Source organism: Phalangium opilio, unplaced genomic scaffold (assembly GCF_054372755.1).
Source record: "Phalangium opilio isolate 3A_F unplaced genomic scaffold, DU_Popi_V2 ptg000054l_1, whole genome shotgun sequence".
In the NCBI taxonomy this organism is placed as follows: domain Eukaryota; kingdom Metazoa; phylum Arthropoda; class Arachnida; order Opiliones; family Phalangiidae; genus Phalangium; species Phalangium opilio.
Genome location: NW_028324173.1, coordinates 1,550,936 through 1,573,754, shown reverse-complemented (window position 1 = coordinate 1,573,754; position 22,819 = coordinate 1,550,936). Strand labels below are relative to the sequence as shown.

General features: G+C 43.6%; 33 non-coding genes across 33 annotated transcripts; all 33 read right to left on the bottom strand.

Moving 5' to 3' along the window:
- Positions 1-185: 185 nt before the first annotated feature.
- On the bottom strand, positions 186-257 carry TRNAE-CUC (transfer RNA glutamic acid (anticodon CUC)). Its single transcript has one exon. It is a non-coding gene; the product is annotated as a tRNA-Glu (tRNA).
- Positions 258-467: 210 nt separating this feature from the next.
- Positions 468-539, bottom strand: TRNAE-CUC (transfer RNA glutamic acid (anticodon CUC)). The gene has a single exon. It is a non-coding gene; the product is annotated as a tRNA-Glu (tRNA).
- Positions 540-743: 204 nt separating this feature from the next.
- Positions 744-818, bottom strand: TRNAE-CUC (transfer RNA glutamic acid (anticodon CUC)). The gene has a single exon. It is a non-coding gene; the product is annotated as a tRNA-Glu (tRNA).
- A 204-nt stretch (positions 819-1,022) lies between these two features.
- TRNAE-UUC (transfer RNA glutamic acid (anticodon UUC)) lies at positions 1,023-1,094 on the bottom strand. Its single transcript has one exon. It is a non-coding gene; the product is annotated as a tRNA-Glu (tRNA).
- A 229-nt stretch (positions 1,095-1,323) lies between these two features.
- Positions 1,324-1,395, bottom strand: TRNAE-CUC (transfer RNA glutamic acid (anticodon CUC)). The gene has a single exon. It is a non-coding gene; the product is annotated as a tRNA-Glu (tRNA).
- Positions 1,396-1,599: 204 nt separating this feature from the next.
- On the bottom strand, positions 1,600-1,671 carry TRNAE-CUC (transfer RNA glutamic acid (anticodon CUC)). Its single transcript has one exon. It is a non-coding gene; the product is annotated as a tRNA-Glu (tRNA).
- Positions 1,672-1,900: 229 nt separating this feature from the next.
- TRNAE-CUC (transfer RNA glutamic acid (anticodon CUC)) lies at positions 1,901-1,972 on the bottom strand. Its single transcript has one exon. It is a non-coding gene; the product is annotated as a tRNA-Glu (tRNA).
- A 204-nt stretch (positions 1,973-2,176) lies between these two features.
- TRNAE-CUC (transfer RNA glutamic acid (anticodon CUC)) lies at positions 2,177-2,248 on the bottom strand. Its single transcript has one exon. It is a non-coding gene; the product is annotated as a tRNA-Glu (tRNA).
- Positions 2,249-2,628: 380 nt separating this feature from the next.
- Positions 2,629-2,700, bottom strand: TRNAE-CUC (transfer RNA glutamic acid (anticodon CUC)). Its single transcript has one exon. It is a non-coding gene; the product is annotated as a tRNA-Glu (tRNA).
- Positions 2,701-3,632: 932 nt separating this feature from the next.
- TRNAE-CUC (transfer RNA glutamic acid (anticodon CUC)) lies at positions 3,633-3,704 on the bottom strand. The gene has a single exon. It is a non-coding gene; the product is annotated as a tRNA-Glu (tRNA).
- Positions 3,705-3,914: 210 nt separating this feature from the next.
- TRNAE-CUC (transfer RNA glutamic acid (anticodon CUC)) lies at positions 3,915-3,986 on the bottom strand. Its single transcript has one exon. It is a non-coding gene; the product is annotated as a tRNA-Glu (tRNA).
- A 230-nt stretch (positions 3,987-4,216) lies between these two features.
- TRNAE-CUC (transfer RNA glutamic acid (anticodon CUC)) lies at positions 4,217-4,288 on the bottom strand. The gene has a single exon. It is a non-coding gene; the product is annotated as a tRNA-Glu (tRNA).
- A 940-nt stretch (positions 4,289-5,228) lies between these two features.
- TRNAE-CUC (transfer RNA glutamic acid (anticodon CUC)) lies at positions 5,229-5,300 on the bottom strand. The gene has a single exon. It is a non-coding gene; the product is annotated as a tRNA-Glu (tRNA).
- A 336-nt stretch (positions 5,301-5,636) lies between these two features.
- TRNAE-CUC (transfer RNA glutamic acid (anticodon CUC)) lies at positions 5,637-5,708 on the bottom strand. The gene has a single exon. It is a non-coding gene; the product is annotated as a tRNA-Glu (tRNA).
- Positions 5,709-6,489: 781 nt separating this feature from the next.
- Positions 6,490-6,561, bottom strand: TRNAE-CUC (transfer RNA glutamic acid (anticodon CUC)). The gene has a single exon. It is a non-coding gene; the product is annotated as a tRNA-Glu (tRNA).
- Positions 6,562-6,771: 210 nt separating this feature from the next.
- TRNAE-CUC (transfer RNA glutamic acid (anticodon CUC)) lies at positions 6,772-6,843 on the bottom strand. The gene has a single exon. It is a non-coding gene; the product is annotated as a tRNA-Glu (tRNA).
- A 79-nt stretch (positions 6,844-6,922) lies between these two features.
- On the bottom strand, positions 6,923-6,994 carry TRNAE-CUC (transfer RNA glutamic acid (anticodon CUC)). The gene has a single exon. It is a non-coding gene; the product is annotated as a tRNA-Glu (tRNA).
- A 204-nt stretch (positions 6,995-7,198) lies between these two features.
- On the bottom strand, positions 7,199-7,270 carry TRNAE-CUC (transfer RNA glutamic acid (anticodon CUC)). Its single transcript has one exon. It is a non-coding gene; the product is annotated as a tRNA-Glu (tRNA).
- A 203-nt stretch (positions 7,271-7,473) lies between these two features.
- On the bottom strand, positions 7,474-7,545 carry TRNAE-CUC (transfer RNA glutamic acid (anticodon CUC)). Its single transcript has one exon. It is a non-coding gene; the product is annotated as a tRNA-Glu (tRNA).
- Positions 7,546-7,880: 335 nt separating this feature from the next.
- TRNAE-CUC (transfer RNA glutamic acid (anticodon CUC)) lies at positions 7,881-7,952 on the bottom strand. Its single transcript has one exon. It is a non-coding gene; the product is annotated as a tRNA-Glu (tRNA).
- A 329-nt stretch (positions 7,953-8,281) lies between these two features.
- TRNAE-CUC (transfer RNA glutamic acid (anticodon CUC)) lies at positions 8,282-8,353 on the bottom strand. The gene has a single exon. It is a non-coding gene; the product is annotated as a tRNA-Glu (tRNA).
- A 79-nt stretch (positions 8,354-8,432) lies between these two features.
- TRNAE-CUC (transfer RNA glutamic acid (anticodon CUC)) lies at positions 8,433-8,504 on the bottom strand. Its single transcript has one exon. It is a non-coding gene; the product is annotated as a tRNA-Glu (tRNA).
- A 204-nt stretch (positions 8,505-8,708) lies between these two features.
- Positions 8,709-8,780, bottom strand: TRNAE-CUC (transfer RNA glutamic acid (anticodon CUC)). Its single transcript has one exon. It is a non-coding gene; the product is annotated as a tRNA-Glu (tRNA).
- Positions 8,781-9,135: 355 nt separating this feature from the next.
- TRNAE-CUC (transfer RNA glutamic acid (anticodon CUC)) lies at positions 9,136-9,207 on the bottom strand. Its single transcript has one exon. It is a non-coding gene; the product is annotated as a tRNA-Glu (tRNA).
- Positions 9,208-10,253: 1,046 nt separating this feature from the next.
- On the bottom strand, positions 10,254-10,325 carry TRNAE-UUC (transfer RNA glutamic acid (anticodon UUC)). The gene has a single exon. It is a non-coding gene; the product is annotated as a tRNA-Glu (tRNA).
- Positions 10,326-10,554: 229 nt separating this feature from the next.
- On the bottom strand, positions 10,555-10,626 carry TRNAE-CUC (transfer RNA glutamic acid (anticodon CUC)). The gene has a single exon. It is a non-coding gene; the product is annotated as a tRNA-Glu (tRNA).
- Positions 10,627-12,033: 1,407 nt separating this feature from the next.
- Positions 12,034-12,105, bottom strand: TRNAE-CUC (transfer RNA glutamic acid (anticodon CUC)). The gene has a single exon. It is a non-coding gene; the product is annotated as a tRNA-Glu (tRNA).
- A 355-nt stretch (positions 12,106-12,460) lies between these two features.
- Positions 12,461-12,532, bottom strand: TRNAE-CUC (transfer RNA glutamic acid (anticodon CUC)). Its single transcript has one exon. It is a non-coding gene; the product is annotated as a tRNA-Glu (tRNA).
- A 1,507-nt stretch (positions 12,533-14,039) lies between these two features.
- TRNAE-CUC (transfer RNA glutamic acid (anticodon CUC)) lies at positions 14,040-14,111 on the bottom strand. The gene has a single exon. It is a non-coding gene; the product is annotated as a tRNA-Glu (tRNA).
- Positions 14,112-14,466: 355 nt separating this feature from the next.
- Positions 14,467-14,538, bottom strand: TRNAE-CUC (transfer RNA glutamic acid (anticodon CUC)). The gene has a single exon. It is a non-coding gene; the product is annotated as a tRNA-Glu (tRNA).
- A 480-nt stretch (positions 14,539-15,018) lies between these two features.
- Positions 15,019-15,090, bottom strand: TRNAE-UUC (transfer RNA glutamic acid (anticodon UUC)). Its single transcript has one exon. It is a non-coding gene; the product is annotated as a tRNA-Glu (tRNA).
- A 229-nt stretch (positions 15,091-15,319) lies between these two features.
- On the bottom strand, positions 15,320-15,391 carry TRNAE-CUC (transfer RNA glutamic acid (anticodon CUC)). The gene has a single exon. It is a non-coding gene; the product is annotated as a tRNA-Glu (tRNA).
- A 3,176-nt stretch (positions 15,392-18,567) lies between these two features.
- On the bottom strand, positions 18,568-18,639 carry TRNAE-UUC (transfer RNA glutamic acid (anticodon UUC)). The gene has a single exon. It is a non-coding gene; the product is annotated as a tRNA-Glu (tRNA).
- Positions 18,640-22,819: the final 4,180 nt, after the last annotated feature.

Below are 22,819 nucleotides of genomic sequence, written 5' to 3'. Positions count from 1 at the left end.
ATTCTATTCATAAACCGATATCGTTAAGTATATTCTTCAAAAGCGGTACAAAAGCACTCTCTCCGATAGCGGGAATCGAACCCGTGCCTTCTGGGTAAAAGCCAGGTATCCTAGCCTATAGACCATATCGGACTTGCTCAACCAAGTCTTAATTCTATTATTGAAAAGCGGTACAAAAGCACACGCTCCGATACCGGGAATCGAACCCGGGCCTTCTGGGTGAGAGCCAGATATCCTAGCCACTAGACCATATCGGTCTGGTTGTAACAACCCAAAATATTATTCCTATAAATGTGTCTTTAAGTTTATTCATCAAAAGCGGTACAAAAGCACTCACTCCGATACCGGGAATCGAACCCGCCCTTCTGCGTGACAGCCAGATATCCTAGCCACTAGACCGAGTCTTAATTCTATTCATAAACCTATATCCTTAAGTCTATTCTTGAAAAGCGGTACAAAAGCACTCGTTCCGATACCGGGAATCGAACCCGTGCCTTCTGGGTGAGAGCTAGATATCCTAGCCACTAGACCATATCGGACTTTCTTAAACAAGTCTTAATTCTATTCATAAACCAATATCGTTAAGTCTATTCTTGAAAAGCGGTACAAAAGCACTCGCTCCGATACCGGGAATCGAACCCGGGCCTTTTGGTTGAAAGTCAGGTATCCTAGCGACTAGACCATATCGTACTTGCTCAACCTAGTCTTAATTCTATTCTTGAAAACCGGTACAAAAGCACTCGCTCCGATACCGGGAATCGCGGAACCCGGGCCTTCTGGGTGAGAGCTAGATATCCTAGCCACTAGACCATATCGGACTTGCTTAAACAAGTCTTAATTCTATTCATAAACCAATATCGTTAAGTCTATTCTTGAAAAGCGGTACAAAAGCACTCGCTCCGATACCGGGAATCGAACCCGGGCCTTTTGGTTGAAAGTCAGCTATCCTAGAAACTAGACCATATCGTACTTGATCAACCAAGTCTTAATTCTATTCTTGAAAAGCGGTACAAAAGCACTCGCTCCGATACCGGGAATCGAACCCGGGCCTTCTGGGTGAAAGCCAGATATCCTAGCCACTAGACCATATCGGACTTCCTCAACCAAGTCTTAATTCTATTCATAAACCTATATCCTTAAGTTTATTCATCAAAAGCGGTACAAAAGCACTCACTCCGATACCGGGAATCGAACCCGCCCTTCTGCGTGACAGCCAGATATCCTAGCCACTAGACCATATCGGACTTGCTCAACCAAGTCTTAATTCTATTCATAAACCAATATCCTTAAGTCTATTCTTGAAAAGCGGTACAAAAGCACTCGCTCCGATACCGGGAATCGAACCCGGGCCTTCTGGGTGAGAGCCAGATATCCTAGCCACTAGACCATATCGGACTTGCTTAAACAAGTCTTAATTCTATTCATAAACCGATATCGTTAAGTATATTCTTCAAAAGCGGTACAAAAGCACTCTCTCCGATAGCGGGAATCGAACCCGTGCCTTCTGGGTAAAAGCCAGGTATCCTAGCCTATAGACCATATCGGACTTGCTCAACCAAGTCTTAATTCTATTATTGAAAAGCGGTACAAAAGCACACGCTCCGATACCGGGAATCGAACCCGGGCCTTCTGGGTGAGAGCCAGATATCATAGCCACTAGACCATATCGGTCTGGTTGTAACAACCCAAAATATTATTCCTATAAATGTGTCTTTAAGTTTATTCATCAAAAGCGGTACAAAAGCACTCACTCCGATACCGGGAATCGAACCCGCCCTTCTGCGTGACATCCAGATATCCTAGCCACTAGACCATATCGGACTTGCTCAACCAAGTCTTAATTCTATTCATAAACCAATATCCTTAAGTCTATTCTTGAAAAGCGGTACAAAAGCACTCGCTCCGATACCGGGAATCGAACCCGGGCCTTCTGGGTGAGAGCCAGATATCCTAGCCACTAGACCATATCGGACTTGCTTAAACAAGTCTTAATTCTATTCATAAACCGATATCGTTAAGTATATTCTTCAAAAGCGGTACAAAAGCACTCTCTCCGATAGCGGGAATCGAACCCGTGCCTTCTGGGTAAAAGCCAGGTATCCTAGCCTATAGACCATATCGGACTTGCTCAACCAAGTCTTAATTCTATTATTGAAAAGCGGTACAAAAGCACACGCTCCGATACCGGGAATCGAACCCGGGCCTTCTGGGTGAGAGCCAGATATCCTAGCCACTAGACCATATCGGTCTGGTTGTAACAACCCAAAATATTATTCCTATAAATGTGTCTTTAAGTTTATTCATCAAAAGCGGTACAAAAGCACTCACTCCGATACCGGGAATCGAACCCGCCCTTCTGCGTGACATCCAGATATCCTAGCCACTAGACCATATCGGACTTGCTTAATCAAGTCTTAATTCTATTCATAAACCAATATCCTTAAGTCTATTCTTGAAAAGCGGTACAAAAGCACTCGCTCCGATACCGGGAATCGAACCCGTTCCTTCTGGGTGAGAGCCAGATATCCTAGCCACTACACCATATCTCACTGGGCGGAACAACCCAAAATATTATTCCCATAAATGTGTCTTTAAGTTTATTCATCAAAAGCGGTACAAAAGCACTCACTCCGATACCGGGAATCGAACCCGTGCCTTCTGGGTGAGAGCTAGATATCCTAGCCACTAGACCATATCGGACTTTCTTAAACAAGTCTTAATTCTATTCATAAACCTATATCCTTAAGTCTATTCTTCAAAAGCGGTACAAAAGCACTCTCTCCGATAGCGGGAATCGAACCCGTGCCTTCTGTGTAAAAGCCAGGTATCCTAGTCTATAGACCATATCGGACTTGCTCAACCAAGTCTTAATTCTATTCTTGAAAAGCGGTACAAAAGCACTCGCTCCGATACGGGAATCGAACCCGGGCCTTCTACGTGAAAGCCAGATATCCTAGCCACTAGACCATATTGGACTTGCTTAACCAAGTCTTAATTCTATTCATAAACCTATATCCTTAAGTCTATTCTTGAAAAGCGGTACAAAAACACTCGCTCCGATACCGGGAATCGAACCCGAGCCTTCTGGGTGAGAGCCAGATATCGTAGCCACTAGACCATTTCGGACTGGTTGGACCAACCCAAAATATTATTCGTATAAATGTTTCTTTAAGTTTATTCATCAAAAGCGGTACAAAAGCACTCACTCCGATACCGGGAATCGAACCCGTGCCTTCTGGGTGAAAGCCAGGTATCCTAGCCTATAGACCATATCGTACTTGCTGAACCAAGTCTTAATTCTATTCTTGAAAAGCGGTACAAAAGCACTCGCTCCGATACCGGGAATCGAACCCGGGCCTTCTGGGTAAAAAGCAGTTATCCTAGCCACTAGACCATATCGGATTTCTTCAACCAAGTCTTAATTCTATTCATAAACCTATATCCTTAAGTCTATTCTTGAAAAGCGGTACAAAACCACATGCTCCGATACCGGGAATCGAACCCGTGCCTTCCGGGTGAAAGCCAGATATCGTAGCCATTAGACCATATCGGACTTGCTTAACCAAGTCTTCATTCTATTCATAAACCGATATCGTTAAGTCTATTCTTGAAAAGCGGTACAAAAGCACTCGCTCCGATACCGGGAATCGAACCCGAGCCTTCTGGATGAGAGCCAGATATCCTAGCCACTAGACCATATCTGACTGGTCGGAACAACCCAAAATATTATTCCTATAAATGTGTCTTTAAGTTTATTCATCAAAAGCCTTACAAAAGCACTCACTCCGATACCGGGAATCGAACCCGCCCTTCTGCGTGACAGCCAGATATCCTAGCCACTAGACCAAGTCTTAATTCTATTCATAAACCTATATCCTTAAGTCTATTCTTGAAAAGCGGTACAAAAGCACTCGCTCCGATACCGGGAATCGAACCCGTGCCTTCTGGGTGAGAGCCAGATATCCTAGCCACTAGACCATATCGGTCTTTCTTAAACAAGTCTTAATTCTATTAATAAACCAATATCGTTAAGTCTATTCTTGAAAAGCGGTACAAAAGCACTCGCTCCGATACCGGGAATCGAACCCGTTCCTTCTGGGTAAGAGCCAGATATCCTAGCCACTACACCATATCTCACTGGGCGGAACAACCCAAAATATTATTCCCATAAATGTGTCTTTAAGTTTATTCATCAAAAGCGGTACAAAAGCACTCACTCCGATACCGGGAATCGAACCCGTGCCTTCTGGGTGAGAGCTAGATATCCTAGCCACTAGACCATATCGGACTTTCTTAAACAAGTCTTAATTCTATTCATAAACCTATATCCTTAAGTCTATTCTTCAAAAGCGGTACAAAAGCACTCTCTCCGATAGCGGGAATCGAACCCGTGCCTTCTGTGTAAAAGCCAGGTATCCTAGTCTATAGACCATATCGGACTTGCTCAACCAAGTCTTAATTCTATTCTTGAAAAGCGGTACAAAAGCACTCGCTCCGATACCGGGAATCGAACCCGGGCCTTCTGGGTAAAAAGCAGTTATCCTAGCCACTAGACCATATCGGATTTCTTCAACCAAGTCTTAATTCTATTCATAAACCTATATCCTTAAGTCTATTCTTGAAAAGCGGTACAAAACCACATGCTCCGATACCGGGAATCGAACCCGTGCCTTCCGGGTGAAAGCCAGATATCGTAGCCATTAGACCATATCGGACTTGCTTAACCAAGTCTTCATTCTATTCATAAACCGATATCGTTAAGTCTATTCTTGAAAAGCGGTACAAAAGCACTCGCTCCGATACCGGGGAATCGAACCCGAGCCTTCTGGATGAGAGCCAGATATCCTAGCCACTAGACCATATCTGACTGGTCGGAACAACCCAAAATATTATTCCTATAAATGTGTCTTTAAGTTTATTCATCAAAAGCCTTACAAAAGCACTCACTCCGATACCGGGAATCGAACCCGCCCTTCTGCGTGACAGCCAGATATCCTAGCCACTAGACCAAGTCTTAATTCTATTCATAAACCTATATCCTTAAGTCTATTCTTGAAAAGCGGTACAAAAGCACTCGCTCCGATACCAGGAATCGAACCCGTGCCTTCTTGGTGAGAGCCAGATATCCTAGCCACTAGACCATATCGGTCTTTCTTAAACAAGTCTTAATTCTATTAATAAACCAATATCGTTAAGTCTATTCTTGAAAAGCGGTACAAAAGCACTCGCTCCGATACCGGGAATCGAACCCGGGCCTTCTGGGTGAGAGCCAGATATCCTAGCCACTAGACCATATCGGACTTGCTTAAACAAGTCTTAATTCTATTCATAAACCTATATCCTTAAGTCTATTCTTGAAAAGCGGTACAAAACAAAGTGCTCCGATACCGGGAATCGAACTCGGGCCTTCTGGGTGAAAGTCAGGTATCCTAGAAACTAGACCATATCGTACTTGATCAACCAAGTCTTAATTCTATTCTTGAAAAGCGGTACAAAAGCACTCGCTCCGATACTGGGAATCGAACCCGGGCCTTCTGCGTGACAGCCAGATATCCTAGCCACTAGACCAAGTCTTAATTCTATTCATAAACCTATATCCTTAAGTCTATTCTTGAAAAGCGGTACAAAAGCACTCGCTCCGATACCGGGAATCGAACCCGAGCCTTCTGGGTGAGAGCCAGATATCCTAGCCACTAGACCATATCGGACTGGTTAGACCAACCCAAAATATTATTCCTATAAATGTTTCTTTAAGTTTATTCATCAAAAGCGGTACAAAAGCACTCACTCCAATACCGGGAATCGAACCCGCCCTTCTGGGTGAGAGCCAGATATCCTAGCCACTAGACCATATCGGACTTGCTTAACCAAGTCTTAATTCTATTCATAAACCTATATCCTTAAGTCTATTCTTCAAAAGCGGTACAAAAGCACTCGCTTCGATAGCGGGAATCGAACCCGTGCCTTCTGGGTGAAAGCCAGGTATCCTAGCCTATAGACCATATCGTACTTGCTGAACCAAGTCTTAATTCTATTCTTGAAAAGCGGTACAAAAGCACTCGCTCCGATACCGGGAATCGAACCCGGGCCTTCTGGGTAAAAAGCAGTTATCCTAGCCACTAGACCATATCGGATTTCCTCAACCAAGTCTTAATTCTATTCATAAACCTATATCCTTAAGTCTATTCTTGAAAAGCGGTACAAAACCACATGCTCCGATACCGGGAATCGAACCCTTGCCTTCCGGGTGAAAGCCAGATATCGTAGCCATTAGACCATATCGGACTTGCTTAACCAAGTCTTCATTCTATTCATAAACCGATATCGTTAAGTCTATTCTTCAAAAGCGGTACGAAAGCACTCTCTCCGATAGCGGGAATCGAACCCGTGTCTTCTGGGTTAAAGCCAGGTATCCTAGCCTATAGACCATATCGGACTTGCTCAACCAAGTCTTAATTCTATTATTGAAAAGCGGTACAAAAGCACTCGCTCCGATACCGGGAATCGAACCCGGGCCTTCTGGGTGAGAGCCAGATATCCTAGCCACTAGACCGTATCGGTCTGGTTGGAATAACCCAAAATATTATTCCTATAAATGTGTCTTTAAGTTTATTCATCAAAAGCGGTACAAAAGCACTCACTCCGATACCGGGAATCGAACCCGCCCTTCTGCGTGACAGCCAGATATCCTAGCCACTAGACCAAGTCTTAATTCTATTCATAAACCTATATCCTTAAGTCTATTCTTGAAAAGCGGTACAAAAGCACTCGCTCCGATACCGGGAATCGAACCCGTGCCTTCTGGGTGAGAGCCAGATATCCTAGCCACTAGACCATATCGGTCTGGTTGTAACAACCCAAAATATTATTCCTATAAATGTGTCTTTAAGTTTATTCATCAAAAGCGGTACAAAAGCACTCACTCCGATACCGGGAATCGAACCCGGTCCTTCTGGGTGAGAGCCAGATATCCTAGCCACTAGACCATATCGGACTTGCTTAAACAAGTCTTAATTCTATTCATAAACCTATATCCTTAAGTCTATTCTTGAAAAGCGGTACAAAACCACGTGCTCCGATACCGGGAATCGAACTCGGGCCTTCTGGGTGAAAGTCAGGTATCCTAGAAACTAGACCATATCGTACTTGATCAACCAAGTCTTAATTCTATTCTTGAAAAGCGGTACAAAAGCACTCGCTCCGATACCGGGAATCGAACCCGAGCCTTCTGGGTGAGAGCCAGATATCCTAGCCACTAGACCATATCTGACTGGTCGGAACAACCCAAAATATTATTCCTATAAATGTGTCTTTAAGTTTATTCATCAAAAACGGTACAAAAGCACTCACTCCGATACCGGGAATCGAACCCGCCCTTCTGCGTGACAGCCAGATATCCTAGCCTGTAGACCATATCGGACTTGCTCAACCGAGTCTTAATTCTATTATTGAAAAGCGGTACAAAAGCACACGCTCCGATACCGGGAATCGAACCCGGGCCTTCTGGGTGAGACCCAGATATCCTAGCCACTAGACCATATCGGTCTGGTTGTAACAACCCAAAATATTATTCCTATAAATGTGTCTTTAAGTTTATTCATCAAAAGCGGTACAAAAGCACTCACTCCGATACCGGGAATCGAACCCGCCCTTCTGCGTGACAGCCAGATATCCTAGCCACTAGACCAAGTCTTAATTCTATTCATAAACCGATATCGTTAAGTCTATTCTTGAAAAGCGGTACAAAAGCAGTCGCTCCGATACCGGGAATCGAACCCGGGCCTTCTGGGTGAAAGTCAGGTATCCTAGCGACTAGACCATATCGTACTTGCTCAACCTAGTCTTAATTCTAATCTTGAAAAGCGGTACAAAAGCACTCGCTCCGATACCGGGAATCGAACCCGGGCCTTCTGGGTGAGAGCCAGATATCCTAGCCACTAGACCATATCGGACTTGCTTAACCAAGTCTTAATTCTATTCATAAACCTATATCCTTAAGTCTATTCTTGAAAAGCGGTACAAAACCACGTGCTCCGATACCGGGAATCGAACCCGGGCCTTCTGGGTGAAAGTCAGGTATCCTAGCGACTAAACCATATCGTACTTGATCAACCAAGTCTTAATTCTATTCTTGAAAAGCGGTACAAAAGCACTCGCTCCGATACCGGGAATCGAACCCGGGCCTTCTGGGTGAAAGTCAGGTATCCTAGCGACTAGACCATATCGTACTTGCTCAACCTAGTCTTAATTCTATTCTTGAAAAGCGGTACAAAAGCACTCGCTCCGATACCGGGAATCGAACCCGTGCCTTCTGGGTGAGAGCCAGATATCCTAGCCACTAGACCATATCGAACTTACTTAATCAAGTCTTAATTCTATTCATAAACCAATATCCTTAAGTCTATTCTTGTAAAGCGGTACAAATGCACTCGCTCCGATACCGGGAATCGAACCCGTGCCTTCTGGGTGAGAGCCAGATATCCTAGCCACTAGACCATATCGGACTTGCTTAATCAAGTCTTAATTCTATTCATAAACCAATATCCTTAAGTCTATTCTTGAAAAGCGGTACAAAAGCTCTCGCTCCGATACAGGGAATCGAACCCGGGCCTTCTGGGTGAAAGTCAGGTATCCTAGCGACTAGACCATATCGTACTTGCTCAACCAAGTCTTAATTCTATTCTTGAAAAGCGGTACAAAAGCACTCGCTCCGATACCGTGAATCGAACTCGGGCCTTCTGGGTGAGAGCCAGATATCCTAGCCACTAGACCATATCGGACTTGCTTAACCAAGTCTTAATTCTATTCATAAACCTATATCCTTAAGTCTATTCTTGAAAAGCGGTACAAAACCACGTGCTCCGATACCGGGAATCGAACCCGGGCCTTCTGGGTGAAAGTCAGGTATCCTAGCGACTAGACCATATCGGACTTGCTTAACCAAGTCTTAATTCTATTCATAAACCTATATCCTTAAGTCTATTCTTGAAAAGCGGTACAAAAGCACTCGCTCAGATACCGGGAATCGAACCCGGGCCTTCTGGGTGAAAGTCAGGTATCCTAGCGACTAGACCATATCGTACTTGCTCAACCTAGTCTTAATTCTATTCTTGAAAAGCGGTACAAAAGCACTCGCTCCGATACCGGGAATCGAACCCGGGCCTTCTGGGTGAGAGCCAGATATCCTAGCCACTAGACCATATCGGACTTGCTTAACCAAGTCTTAATTCTATTCATAAACCTATATCCTTAAGTCTATTCTGGAAAAGCGGTACAAAACCACGTGCTCCGATACCGGGAATCGAACCCGGGCCTTCTGGGTGATAGTCAGGTATCCTAGCGACTAGACCATATCGTACTTGATCAACCAAGTCTTAATTCTATTCTTGAAAAGCGGTACAAAAGCACTCGCTCCGATACCGGGAATCGAACCCGGGCCTTCTGGGTGAAAGTGAGGTATCCTAGCGACTAGACCATATCGTACTTGCTCAACCTAGTCTTAATTCTATTCTTGAAAAGCGGTACAAAAGCACTCGCTCCGATACCGGGAATCGAACCCGGGCCTTCTGGGTGAAAGTCAGGTATCCTAGCGACTAGACCATATCGGACTTGCTTAACCAAGTCTTAATTCTATCAGAAGGGAATAAGAGAGAAGGGACACACTTTATATCTCCATAATGCTTTATACTCGTAACAACAGTCTTACCAACCTCAAGTCAACTACCCTTCACTGATTGGCTATCTAACTTCTGTCGTAGCTGTGACGTCACATAAGGTGACGTCTCGGTTGACGTATAAAAAGTAGTTTTGTTTACAAATTTACATTGAAGGAGATAAACATGCTGATAAACGAAATCAAGCTGTGCAATTAATTTAGATGCACGGGAAATAGATGGAAACTAATTATTCTGAATTAATATTAAAAAAAAAATTATTTCCAATGAAATACATACTTGAGGTTATAATTACACAAGAACGAAACATCGACCGCCCTAAGCCTTTGGAGAATGAAAATCTAGCAGACAAATAGGCCGCCTGAGGCTGATACCGCGGAGAACTTAAAGAACTATTTTTGCAGTAAATTGGTTAAAAGCTGTGTACTTGCGCAAAGTTTTCGCGGTTTTCTTGAGGTTGGTCGGACTCTCGTTACCATAGCAGGCTCTAATGTCTCCCTTCTCCCTTATTCCCTTCTGATTCTATTCATAAACCTATATCCTTAAGTCTATTCTTGAAAAGCGGTACAAAAGCACTCGCTCCGATACCGGGAATCGAACCCGGGCCTTCTGGGTGAAAGCCAGATATCCTAGCCACTAGACCATATCGGACTTGCTTAACCAAGTCTTAATTCTATTCATAAACCTATATCCTTAAGTCTATTTTTGAAATGCTTTACAAAACACTCGCTCCGATACCGGGAATCGAAGCCGGGCTTTCTGGGTAAAAAGCAGTTATCCTAGCCACTAGACCATATCGGACTTCCTCAACAAAGTCTTAATTCGATTCATAAACCTATATCCTTAAGTCTATTCTTGAAAAGCGGTACAAAAGCACTCGCTCCGATACCGGGAATCGAACCCGAGCCTTCTGGATGAGAGCCAGATATCCTAGCCACTAGACCATATCTGACTGGTCGCAACAACCCAAAATATTATTCCTATAAATGTGTCTTTAAGTTTATTCATCAAAAGCGGTACAAAAGCACTCACTCCGATACTGGGAATCGAACCCGCCCTTCTGCGTGACAGCCAGATATCCTAGCCACTAGACCATATCGGACTTGTTTAATCAAGTCTTAATTCTATTCATAAACCAATATCCTTAAGTCTATTCTTGAAAAGCGGTACAAAAGCACTCGCTCCGATACCAGGAATCGAACACGTTCCTTCTGGGTGAGAGCCAGATATCCAAGCCACTAGACCATATCGGACTTGCTTAAACAAGTCTTAATTCTATTCATAAACGTATATCCTTAAGTCTATTCTTGAAAAGCGGTACAAAAGCACTCGCTCCGATACCGGGAATCGAACACGGGCCTTCTGGGTGAAAGCCAGATATCCTAGCCACTAGTCCATATCTCACTGGTCGGAACAACCCAAAATATTATTCCCATAAATGTGTCTTTAAGTTTATTCATCAAAAGCGGTACAAAAGCACTCACTCCGATACCGGGAATCGAACCCGCCCTTTTGCGTGACAGCCAGATATCCTAGCCACTAGACCATATCGGACTTGCTTAACCAAGTCTTAATTCTATTCATAAACCAATATCCTTAAGTCTATTCTTGAAAAGCGGTACAAAAGCACTCGCTCCGATACCGGGAATCAACCCGGGCCTTCTGAGTGAGAGCCAGATATCCTAGCCACTAGACCATATCTGACTGGTCGGAACAATCCAAAATATAATTCCTATAAATGTGTCTTTAAGTTTACTCATCAAAAGCGGTACAAAAGCACTCACTCCGATATCGGGAATCGAACCCGCCCTTCTGCCTGACAGCCAGATATCCTAGCCACTAGAGCATATAGGACTTGCTTAATCAAGTCTTAATTCTATTCATAAACCAATATCCTTAAGTCTATTCTTGAAAAGCGGTACAAAAGCACTCGCTCCGATACCGGGAATCGAACCCGGTCCTTCTGGGTGAGAGCCAGATATCCTAGCCAATAGACCATATCTCACTAGTCGGAACAACCCAAAATATTATTCCCATAAATGTGTCTTTAAGTTTATTCATCAAAAGCGGTACAAAAGCACTCACTCCGATACCGGGAATCGAACCCGCCCTTTTGCGTGACAGTCAGATATCCTAGCCACTAGAGCATATCGGACTTGCTTAACCAAGTCTTAATTCAATTCATAAACCAATATCCTTAAGTCTATTCTTGAAAAGCGGTACAAAAGCTCTCGCTCCGATACAGGGAATCGAACCCGGGCCTTCTGGGTGAAAGTCAGGTATCCTAGCGACTAGACCATATCGTACTTGCTCAACCAAGTCTTAAGTCTATTCTTGAAAAGCGGTACAAAAGCACTCGCTCCGATACCGTGAATCGAACTCGGGCCTTCTGGGTGAGAGCCAGATATCCTAGCCACTAGACCATATCGGACTTGCTTAACCAAGTCTTAATTCTATTCATAAACCTATATCCTTAAGTCTATTCTTGAAAAGCGGTACAAAACCACGTGCTCCGATACCGGGAATCGAACCCGGGCCTTCTGGGTGAAAGTCAGGTATCCTAGCGACTAGACCATATCGGACTTGCTTAACCAAGTCTTAATTCTATTCATAAACCTATATCCTTAAGTCTATTCTTGAAAAGCGGTACAAAAGCACTCGCTCAGATACCGGGAATCGAACCCGGGCCTTCTGGGTGAAAGTCAGGTATCCTAGCGACTAGACCATATCGTACTTGCTCAACCTAGTCTTAATTCTATTCTTGAAAAGCGGTACAAAAGCACTCGCTCCGATACCGGGAATCGAACCCGGGCCTTCTGGGTGAGAGCCAGATATCCTAGCCACTAGACCATATCGGACTTGCTTAACCAAGTCTTAATTCTATTCATAAACCTATATCCTTAAGTCTATTCTGGAAAAGCGGTACAAAACCACGTGCTCCGATACCGGGAATCGAACCCGGGCCTTCTGGGTGATAGTCAGGTATCCTAGCGACTAGACCATATCGTACTTGATCAACCAAGTCTTAATTCTATTCTTGAAAAGCGGTACAAAAGCACTCGCTCCGATACCGGGAATCGAACCCGGGCCTTCTGGGTGAAAGTGAGGTATCCTAGCGACTAGACCATATCGTACTTGCTCAACCTAGTCTTAATTCTATTCTTGAAAAGCGGTACAAAAGCACTCGCTCCGACACCGGGAATCGAACCCGGGCCTTCTGGGTGAAAGTCAGGTATCCTAGCGACTAGACCATATCGGACTTGCTTAACCAAGTCTTAATTCTATTCATAAACCTATATCCTTAAGTCTATTCTTGAAAAGCGGTACAAAAGCACTCGCTCCGATACCGGGAATCGAACACGGGCCTTCTGGGTGAAAGCCAGATATCCTAGCCACTAGTCCATATCTCACTGGTCGGAACAACCCAAAATATTATTCCCATAAATGTGTCTTTAAGTTTATTCATCAAAAGCGGTACAAAAGCACTCACTCCGATACCGGGAATCGAACCCGCCCTTTTGCGTGACAGCCAGATATCCTAGCCACTAGACCATATCGGACTTGCTTAACCAAGTCTTAATTCTATTCATAAACCAATATCCTTAAGTCTATTCTTGAAAAGCGGTACAAAAGCACTCGCTCCGATACCGGGAATCAACCCGGGCCTTCTGAGTGAGAGCCAGATATCCTAGCCACTAGACCATATCTGACTGGTCGGAACAATCCAAAATATAATTCCTATAAATGTGTCTTTAAGTTTACTCATCAAAAGCGGTACAAAAGCACTCACTCCGATATCGGGAATCGAACCCGCCCTTCTGCCTGACAGCCAGATATCCTAGCCACTAGAGCATATAGGACTTGCTTAATCAAGTCTTAATTCTATTCATAAACCAATATCCTTAAGTCTATTCTTGAAAAGCGGTACAAAAGCACTCGCTCCGATACCGGGAATCGAACCCGGTCCTTCTGGGTGAGAGCCAGATATCCTAGCCAATAGACCATATCTCACTAGTCGGAACAACCCAAAATATTATTCCCATAAATGTGTCTTTAAGTTTATTCATCAAAAGCGGTACAAAAGCACTCACTCCGATACCGGGAATCGAACCCGCCCTTTTGCGTGACAGTCAGATATCCTAGCCACTAGAGCATATCGGACTTGCTTAACCAAGTCTTAATTCAATTCATAAACCAATATCCTTAAGTCTATTCTTGAAAAGCGGTACAAAAGCTCTCGCTCCGATACAGGGAATCGAACCCGGGCCTTCTGGGTGAAAGTCAGGTATCCTAGCGACTAGACCATATCGTACTTGCTCAACCAAGTCTTAAGTCTATTCTTGAAAAGCGGTACAAAAGCACTCGCTCCGATACCGTGAATCGAACTCGGGCCTTCTGGGTGAGAGCCAGATATCCTAGCCACTAGACCATATCGGACTTGCTTAACCAAGTCTTAATTCTATTCATAAACCTATATCCTTAAGTCTATTCTTGAAAAGCGGTACAAAACCACGTGCTCCGATACCGGGAATCGAACCCGGGCCTTCTGGGTGAAAGTCAGGTATCCTAGCGACTAGACCATATCGGACTTGCTTAACCAAGTCTTAATTCTATTCATAAACCTATATCCTTAAGTCTATTCTTGAAAAGCGGTACAAAAGCACTCGCTCAGATACCGGGAATCGAACCCGGGCCTTCTGGGTGAAAGTCAGGTATCCTAGCGACTAGACCATATCGTACTTGCTCAACCTAGTCTTAATTCTATTCTTGAAAAGCGGTACAAAAGCACTCGCTCCGATACCGGGAATCGAACCCGGGCCTTCTGGGTGAGAGCCAGATATCCTAGCCACTAGACCATATCGGACTTGCTTAACCAAGTCTTAATTCTATTCATAAACCTATATCCTTAAGTCTATTCTGGAAAAGCGGTACAAAACCACGTGCTCCGATACCGGGAATCGAACCCGGGCCTTCTGGGTGATAGTCAGGTATCCTAGCGACTAGACCATATCGTACTTGATCAACCAAGTCTTAATTCTATTCTTGAAAAGCGGTACAAAAGCACTCGCTCCGATACCGGGAATCGAACCCGGGCCTTCTGGGTGAAAGTGAGGTATCCTAGCGACTAGACCATATCGTACTTGCTCAACCTAGTCTTAATTCTATTCTTGAAAAGCGGTACAAAAGCACTCGCTCCGACACCGGGAATCGAACCCGGGCCTTCTGGGTGAAAGTCAGGTATCCTAGCGACTAGACCATATCGGACTTGCTTAACCAAGTCTTAATTCTATTCATAAACCTATATCCTTAAGTCTATTCTTGAAAAGCGGTACAAAAGCACTCGCTCCGATACCGGGAATCGAACCCGGGCCTTCTGGGTGAAAGCCAGATATCCTTGCCACTAGACCATATCGGACTTGCTTAACCAAGTCTTAATTCTATTCATAAACCTATATCCTTAAGTCTATTTTTGAAATGCTTTACAAAACACTCGCTCCGATACCGGGAATCGAAGCCGGGCTTTCTGGGTAAAAAGCAGTTATCCTAGCCACTAGACCATATCGGACTTCCTCAACAAAGTCTTAATTCGATTCATAAACCTATATCCTTAAGTCTATTCTTGAAAAGCGGTACAAAAGCACTCGCTCCGATACCGGGAATCGAACCCGAGCCTTCTGGATGAGAGCCAGATATCCTAGCCACTAGACCATATCTGACTGGTCGCAACAACCCAAAATATTATTCCTATAAATGTGTCTTTAAGTTTATTCATCAAAAGCGGTACAAAAGCACTCACTCCGATACTGGGAATCGAACCCGCCCTTCTGCGTGACAGCCAGATATCCTAGCCACTATACCATATCGGACTTGTTTAATCAAGTCTTAATTCTATTCATAAACCAATATCCTTAAGTCTATTCTTGAAAAGCGGTACAAAAGCACTCGCTCCGATACCAGGAATCGAACACGTTCCTTCTGGGTGAGAGCCAGATATCCAAGCCACTAGACCATATCGGACTTGCTTAAACAAGTCTTAATTCTATTCATAAACCTATATCCTTAAGTCTATTCTTGAAAAGCGGTACAAAAGCACTCGCTCCGATACCGGGAATCGAACACGGGCCTTCTGGGTGAAAGCCAGATATCCTAGCCACTAGACCATATCTCACTGGTCGGAACAACCCAAAATATTATTCCCATAAATGTGTCTTTAAGTTTATTCATCAAAAGCGGTACAAAAGCACTCACTCCGATACCGGGAATCGAACCCGCCCTTTTGCGTGACAGCCAGATATCCTAGCCACTAGACCATATCGGACTTGCTTAACCAAGTCTTAATTCTATTCATAAACCAATATCCTTAAGTCTATTCTTGAAAAGCGGTACAAAAGCACTCGCTCCGATACCGGGAATCAACCCGGGCCTTCTGAGTGAGAGCCAGATATCCTAGCCACTAGACCATATCTGACTGGTCGAAACAATCCAAAATATAATTCCTATAAATGTGTCTTTAAGTTTACTCATCAAAAGCGGTACAAAAGCACTCACTCCGATATCGGGAATCGAACCCGCCCTTCTGCCTGACAGCCAGATATCCTAGCCACTAGAGCATATAGGACTTGCTTAATCAAGTCTTAATTCTATTCATAAACCAATATCCTTAAGTCTATTCTTGAAAAGCGGTACAAAAGCACTCGCTCCGATACCGGGAATCGAACCCGGTCCTTCTGGGTGAGAGCCAGATATCCTAGCCAATAGACCATATCTCACTAGTCGGAACAACCCAAAATATTATTCCCATAAATGTGTCTTTAAGTTTATTCATCAAAAGCGGTACAAAAGCACTCACTCCGATACCGGGAATCGAACCCGCCCTTTTGCGTGACAGTCAGATATCCTAGCCACTAGAGCATATCGGACTTGCTTAACCAAGTCTTAATTCAATTCATAAACCAATATCCTTAAGTCTATTCTTGAAAAGCGGTACAATAGCACTCGCTCCGATACCGGGAATAGAACCCGAGCCTTCTGTGTGAGAGCCAGATATCCTAGCCACTAGACCGGGTCTCGTACATAATCCCCCTGGACATAATCCCCCCGGACAAAATCCCCCTATTTTGGATTTGCCAAGACTTTTTCCCCCCGATTTTAGACGTGTTTGTACAAAATCCCCCCAGAGAAAACGTCCAGGACAAAATCCCCCAAAAGGAAAACTGTTCAACAAAATCCTACCGAAAGGATCATTTTATTGAAAATCCCCCAGATAATAGGCATTTAGAAGTAAAGGTAAACGGAAGCCCAAATCCAAATATTATCTTTAATAATAATGCAAAAGTATAATTCACAAGAGTGAAAGGTATTGCAAACGAAACAATGTTCCTAAACCAAAAGAAGTAAACTACTGATTTTGTTTTAACTTATTTCCAAAATTCCAATATTTTGGAAAAGGCGGCATTTTATGGTTAGTCAGCAATATTTTTGAAAAGGGGGAAATTTATGGTTAGTCAGCGATATTTTGGAAAAGGCGGAAATTTGTGGTTAGTCAAAAATATTTTGGAAAAGGCGGCAATTTATGGTTAGTCGGCAATATTTTGGAAAAGGCGGAAATTTATGGTTATCAGCAGTATTTTGGAAAAGGCGGAAATTTATGGTTAGTCAGCGATATTTTGGAAAACGCAGAAATTTATGGTTAGTCAGCAATATTTTGGAATAGGTGGAAATTTATGGTTATCAGCAGTATTTTGGAAAAGGTGGAAATTTATGGTTAGTCAGCGATATTTTGGAAAAGGAGGAAATTTATGGTTAGTCAGCGATATTTTGGAAAAGGCAGAAATTTATGGTTAGTCAGCAATATTTTGGAATAGGTGGAAATTTATGGTTATCAGCAGTATTTTGGAAAAGGTGGAAATTTATGGTTAGTCAGCGATATTTTGGAAAAGGAGGAAATTTATGGTTAGTCAGCGATATTTTGGAAAAGGCAGAAATTTATGGTTAGTCAGCGATATTTTGGAAAAGGCGGAAATTTATGGTTAGTCAGCAATATTTTGGAAAATGCGAAAATTATGGTTAGTCGGCAATATTTTGGAAAAGGCGGAAATTTATGGTTATCAGCAGTATTTTGGAAAAGGGGGAAATTTATGGTTAGTCAGCGATATTTTGGAAAAGGCTGAAATTTAGGGTTAGTCAGCGATATTTTGGAAAAGGCGGAAATTTATAATTAGTCAGCGATATTTTGGAAAAGGCGGAAATTTATGGTTAGTCAGCGATATTTTGGAAAAGGCGGAAATTTATGGTTAGTCAGCAATATTTTGGAAAAGGCGAAAATTTATGGTTAGTCGGCAATTCATACTATTTTCTCCATCATTGGTTCCGCTTTTCCTCGTAGGGGGAATACTACTATTTTTACTACTATCCTACTAAAAAAATTTCCACTGTGGAAAACGACCTCTAAAATAGGAATGACCCCTGAAGGGTTCGTCTCCAAGGTGGGGATTTCGTTCCGTAAGCGTGGGATCTTGTCTCCAATTTGGGAGGGATTTTGTCTCCAGTTTGGGGGGATTTTGTCTGCAAATGGGGGGATTTTGTCTGCAAATGGGGGGATTTTGTCTTATGCCCATTTGGACGGGGGGAAATTTTTGGGGGGATTATGTCCAGGGGGATTATGGGAGTCACCCCCACTAGACCATATCGGACTTGCTTAAACAAGTCATAATTCTATTCATAAACCTATGTCCTTAAGTCTATTCTTGAAAAGCGGTAGAAAACCACGTGCTCCGATACCGGGAATCGAACCCGGGACTTCTGGGTGAAAGTCAGGTATCCTAGAGACTAGACCATATCGTCCTTGATCAACCAAGTCTTCAATTCTTGAAAAGCGGTACAAAAGCACTCGCTCCGATACCGGGAATCGAACCCGGGCCTTCTGGGTGAAAGCCAGATATCCTAGCCACTAGACCATATCGGACTTCTTCAACCAAGTCTTAATTCTATTCATAAACCTATATCCTTAAGTCTATTCTTGAAAAGCGGTACAAAAGCACTCGCTCCGATACCGGGAGTCGAACCCGACCCTTCTGGGTGAGAGCCAGATATCCTTTTTTTTTTTTTTTTTATTAAAAGCATCGAAAACATTACAATGGAATATGTAAGTGGTTATAACGGTTAAATTGAATTAAAAGAATGATTAAGGTACAGCATTAATTCCTGGAGTTAACTATACAATATTAAAACAACATCTGCAACCTTGTTACGATAGTAGCTAAGTTAGAAAACTTGTTACGATGCAATAATAATGCAATACATTTGTGGGCAAAGGAACGTACCCTGGCAAGCAAAACTGGAACACTGAAAGGCAGGACGATACCAAGGCCCGCTTTTACAACCAATTGACAACGATATTTCCATAGTACATACTTAACAATACTAATTAACAACAAGGCAGCCTGCCAAAATAAGAGAGGTTTATCGTTCGAAGACGCGTAACAATGAAAAATTACTAAGTTATATCTGGTACAATCAAATTTAAACTCAGGATCAAAAGTATACACACAAAATGCATTGAAAATTGACTCCCAAAGGGATCGGGACTTTGCAGCCGGTCCTTGACGAAGGACGTAAAGTGATCCGTAACTGAATCATCGGTCGGAGCCCGCCGGTAGAGATCACTAAAATAGCGGAAGACTTCGCCCCGCACTCGGAGGCTATCGTCGAGGGTGGTACCGTCTTCCAACTGAAGATGCTTCAGGCTCCGCCTGGATTGGCGGTGCCGTTCCAAACTAAGAAAGTACCCGGAAGGTTGTTCACCCAAATCCTGCCACGCCAAATTTGAACGGACGACCGCACCCTGCAACTCATGTAAGTCATAGTCCCGTATAGCAGTCTGAACGTCAAGCAATGCCTTCTCGAGATGAACCGCGGGAGTCTGTATTAACTGGTCCGAGAGAGACGCGAACCGAGAGGCCAACGTCGCGCGAGTCTGCCGCCTATCGCGGGCACGCGATTTACCATAAAAAATAGCATAGTCACGTAGTCGAGTCTTCAAAGTTTCATACCAAAGGAAAATGTCATCGCGGCATTCCGGCGTAGACCGACTGCGAGCGATGACGCGCTTTACGGCTGTCGCGAAAACGGCTTCGTCCAGTAAGGAGTCATTAAAAGACCAAGTCCCCGGACCGCGAATGACGCCCTCGAAATCCATGTGAGTGATGACCATGGCATGATCAGAAAGAGGACAAGGTCGGATAAGGGAATGACGGACATTATGGGAGTCAAAATTACGAACAAAAATGTAGTCAATGCGAGAACGAATAAATTTACCAAAGACAAAACCCGAGCGCGTAAATTCACAATTATTAGCATGTTTTAGTCGGTAAGTGTCAATCAAACTTAGGCTATCCTTAAAAACTTGAACGTTAGTAGGCCGAAAACCAGAGGACCCCACCCCCGAGGGCGAACGGTCCAGGTGACGATTACAAATAGCATTAAGATCCCCCGCAAACACGACTCTACCGTCCGGGAAAGAATTTCTGATATCACCAAAAAACTGAACCCGATCACCCTCGGCGTTGGGGGCGTAAACATTAAAAAAAGACGTTCTTACATCAAAAAACTCGGTAGTGACTAATAAAGCCCGACCGGAAATTATTTGAGAAACATTCAAGACCCGTATAGGCAATTTTTTAGTAAACAAGATAGCGATCCCCCGAAAGCCACTCACTAGATCATGAGAAAAAAACAATTGACCAAAAAATAACAATTTAAAGGCAGCGACATGCGACGCATTCCAATGCGTTTCTTGTAAAAAAACAATGTCCATGTCCTTAATGAATTCGACTAATAAAGCCATCTTACCAACGTCGCGTAAACCATGAACATTTAAAGTACCTATTTTGACAACCATGCACCCTACTTTGTCTGTGAAGGGTCCGGCGGTTTATTCGGAGTAAACCCACGAGCGTTGGCCAGATTCGGATTCTGTTTCCTCAGGAACTGGGGACGTTTCTGTGACAAGTCAGAGGTGGAACCAAGAGGATGTTTAGTCCCCCGATTGCCTCCCCCCACGGACTCAAAAGGGTTAACTTCCGCATCGGGGTCACCGTCGACGAGCATATCCTCACTAGAACTGAGATTCTGGCCATGATGGCCAGAAAAGGCACCGGTGTCGTTAGGAATCTCCGCTTCAGCAACTCCATCGGACACGGGAACAGGGGGCAAGCCTGCCCCATCTCGGACAGGAGAGACTTCGGACTGGGGCACGACATCGCGTTCAGAACCGATAGCGACCTGACCCAACTTCTCTGGGCAGTCACGGGCAAGATGACCGTGTGTCTCACACCGACGACAAACATTACGCGGACAACTTTTGTAAATGTGACCTTCAGCGAGACACCCGTTACAAACCCGATTTTGCGCCTCATGGCGAACGCGATAAAAGGTTTCGCGCCCGAGAACATCCGCGATTTTCAAGCCGTACGGAAGTGATGAAACCCCCTCGGGCAAAACCACGCGTACGCAACGCTCACCAAGATACAATTCTTCAAATTTACGCCAAACGACCTCCCCCTTGATTTTGCAACCAAGGGAGACCAATTTCTCAACCACGGCATCATCGGACACGAATTCAGGCAACCCATGTATTTTAATAATTACCGATCTCGAGACGACTGATTCAGCAGGACACAGGACATCCATGATTTCCACCCCAGCTTTGACACACTCTTCAGCATCTTCCTCCGACAAAAACGTAATAAAGTAACCTCCAGTACCAGGAACCACAGACGAAATGGCATCAAGACCAAATGATTTTTTAACGGCAGCAACAACAACAGCAGTGGTTTGCACCATACAAACAACGAAGACGCTTCTTCGAAGCGCCTCCATGATGGAGGACTCCCCGAAGGAAACCCTCGAGACCGAGGCTTCGCGAGCGAAAGCCGAAGTCCGTAAAATCAATAACAGCTAACAAAATAAGAAGAAACAAGTTGGGAAAACCAAAATATTACCTCTCCGAGTCAAGAGAAGGACTACCTACAAACTTATTTACCCAGTTATGGAAATGTTTCTTTTTTTATGAAATATTAAAGCAGTATACAAAGCATAGCAAATATACTGTAAATCAGACGACATTTTACATCCAATAAGGATATACTTGTACACATTAAAATCATCCGATGGGGGAAAAACGGGAAATGAAGAGATAAAACTTTGGAGGGATATTACCTTTACGTATTTGTAAAGGCCCAATTTGCTACTCCTCAACTGTATACCCTCTATGTTCAAAGCCATATTCACAACAGGGTTGCCATGTAAACACTATCCTCTCCTTTCACCTCAACAATTTTCTTAGTTTGTCAACATGACGATTAAAGTTACATAACACCAAAGCTAATTTGTGGCTACACACACTGAAGGTAAATGCGCACCATAAAAAGCATGAACACACGAAGCTATAATCCGATTACGATCAGACCTTTCACTGATCTGGGCTGCGTTCAGCAGAGCTCACCAAAAAAGACAGCGGATTTTGGAAAACGTTTTCTGGTGAGATCTGTCGTCATAGCTTTTCTCCGGTCATCGGTCTTTTAAAAATGAAGCTAGCGCAATAAAGCGTGCAAGGTACAAAGGCTTAACAAAAATTGTATGATAACATATTTATGGAGATAGATAAGAACAACTTTTATAATACTCCGTTCCATTTATTCCATAAATTGCTTTCCCCCACTCTATTCGGGAAAGTAGGGCCTTCATACAACCGGGCTGCCAGGCCTTTAGTGCTGTTTCTGATAGGAAACCGATCTATATGATTATAAGCACTGAGCGCATTTAGTCTTAGAGCTCGGCATTATCTGTCCATGTTCCACGTTATTTTATCTTTAGCCATACTCGAAAATTATCCACAGATCTTACATGTTAAATCGTATTATAATCCACAACTTTGTTTATAAATAATCGGTTACCCACCAATTTGTGGATAATGGATAGAAAATGCCGAGCTCTATTTAGTCTTGGCTTTTAAAGTTGCGAAACGGCAAGCTGAAACTTCACTTAAGCGGTTAACACTTGGCTAAATTTTTCCAAACGAAACCGTCTGCTACTGCCGATAGCCGAAACGCGATGCACGTTACAGGGCTGCCGGACTAACAAAA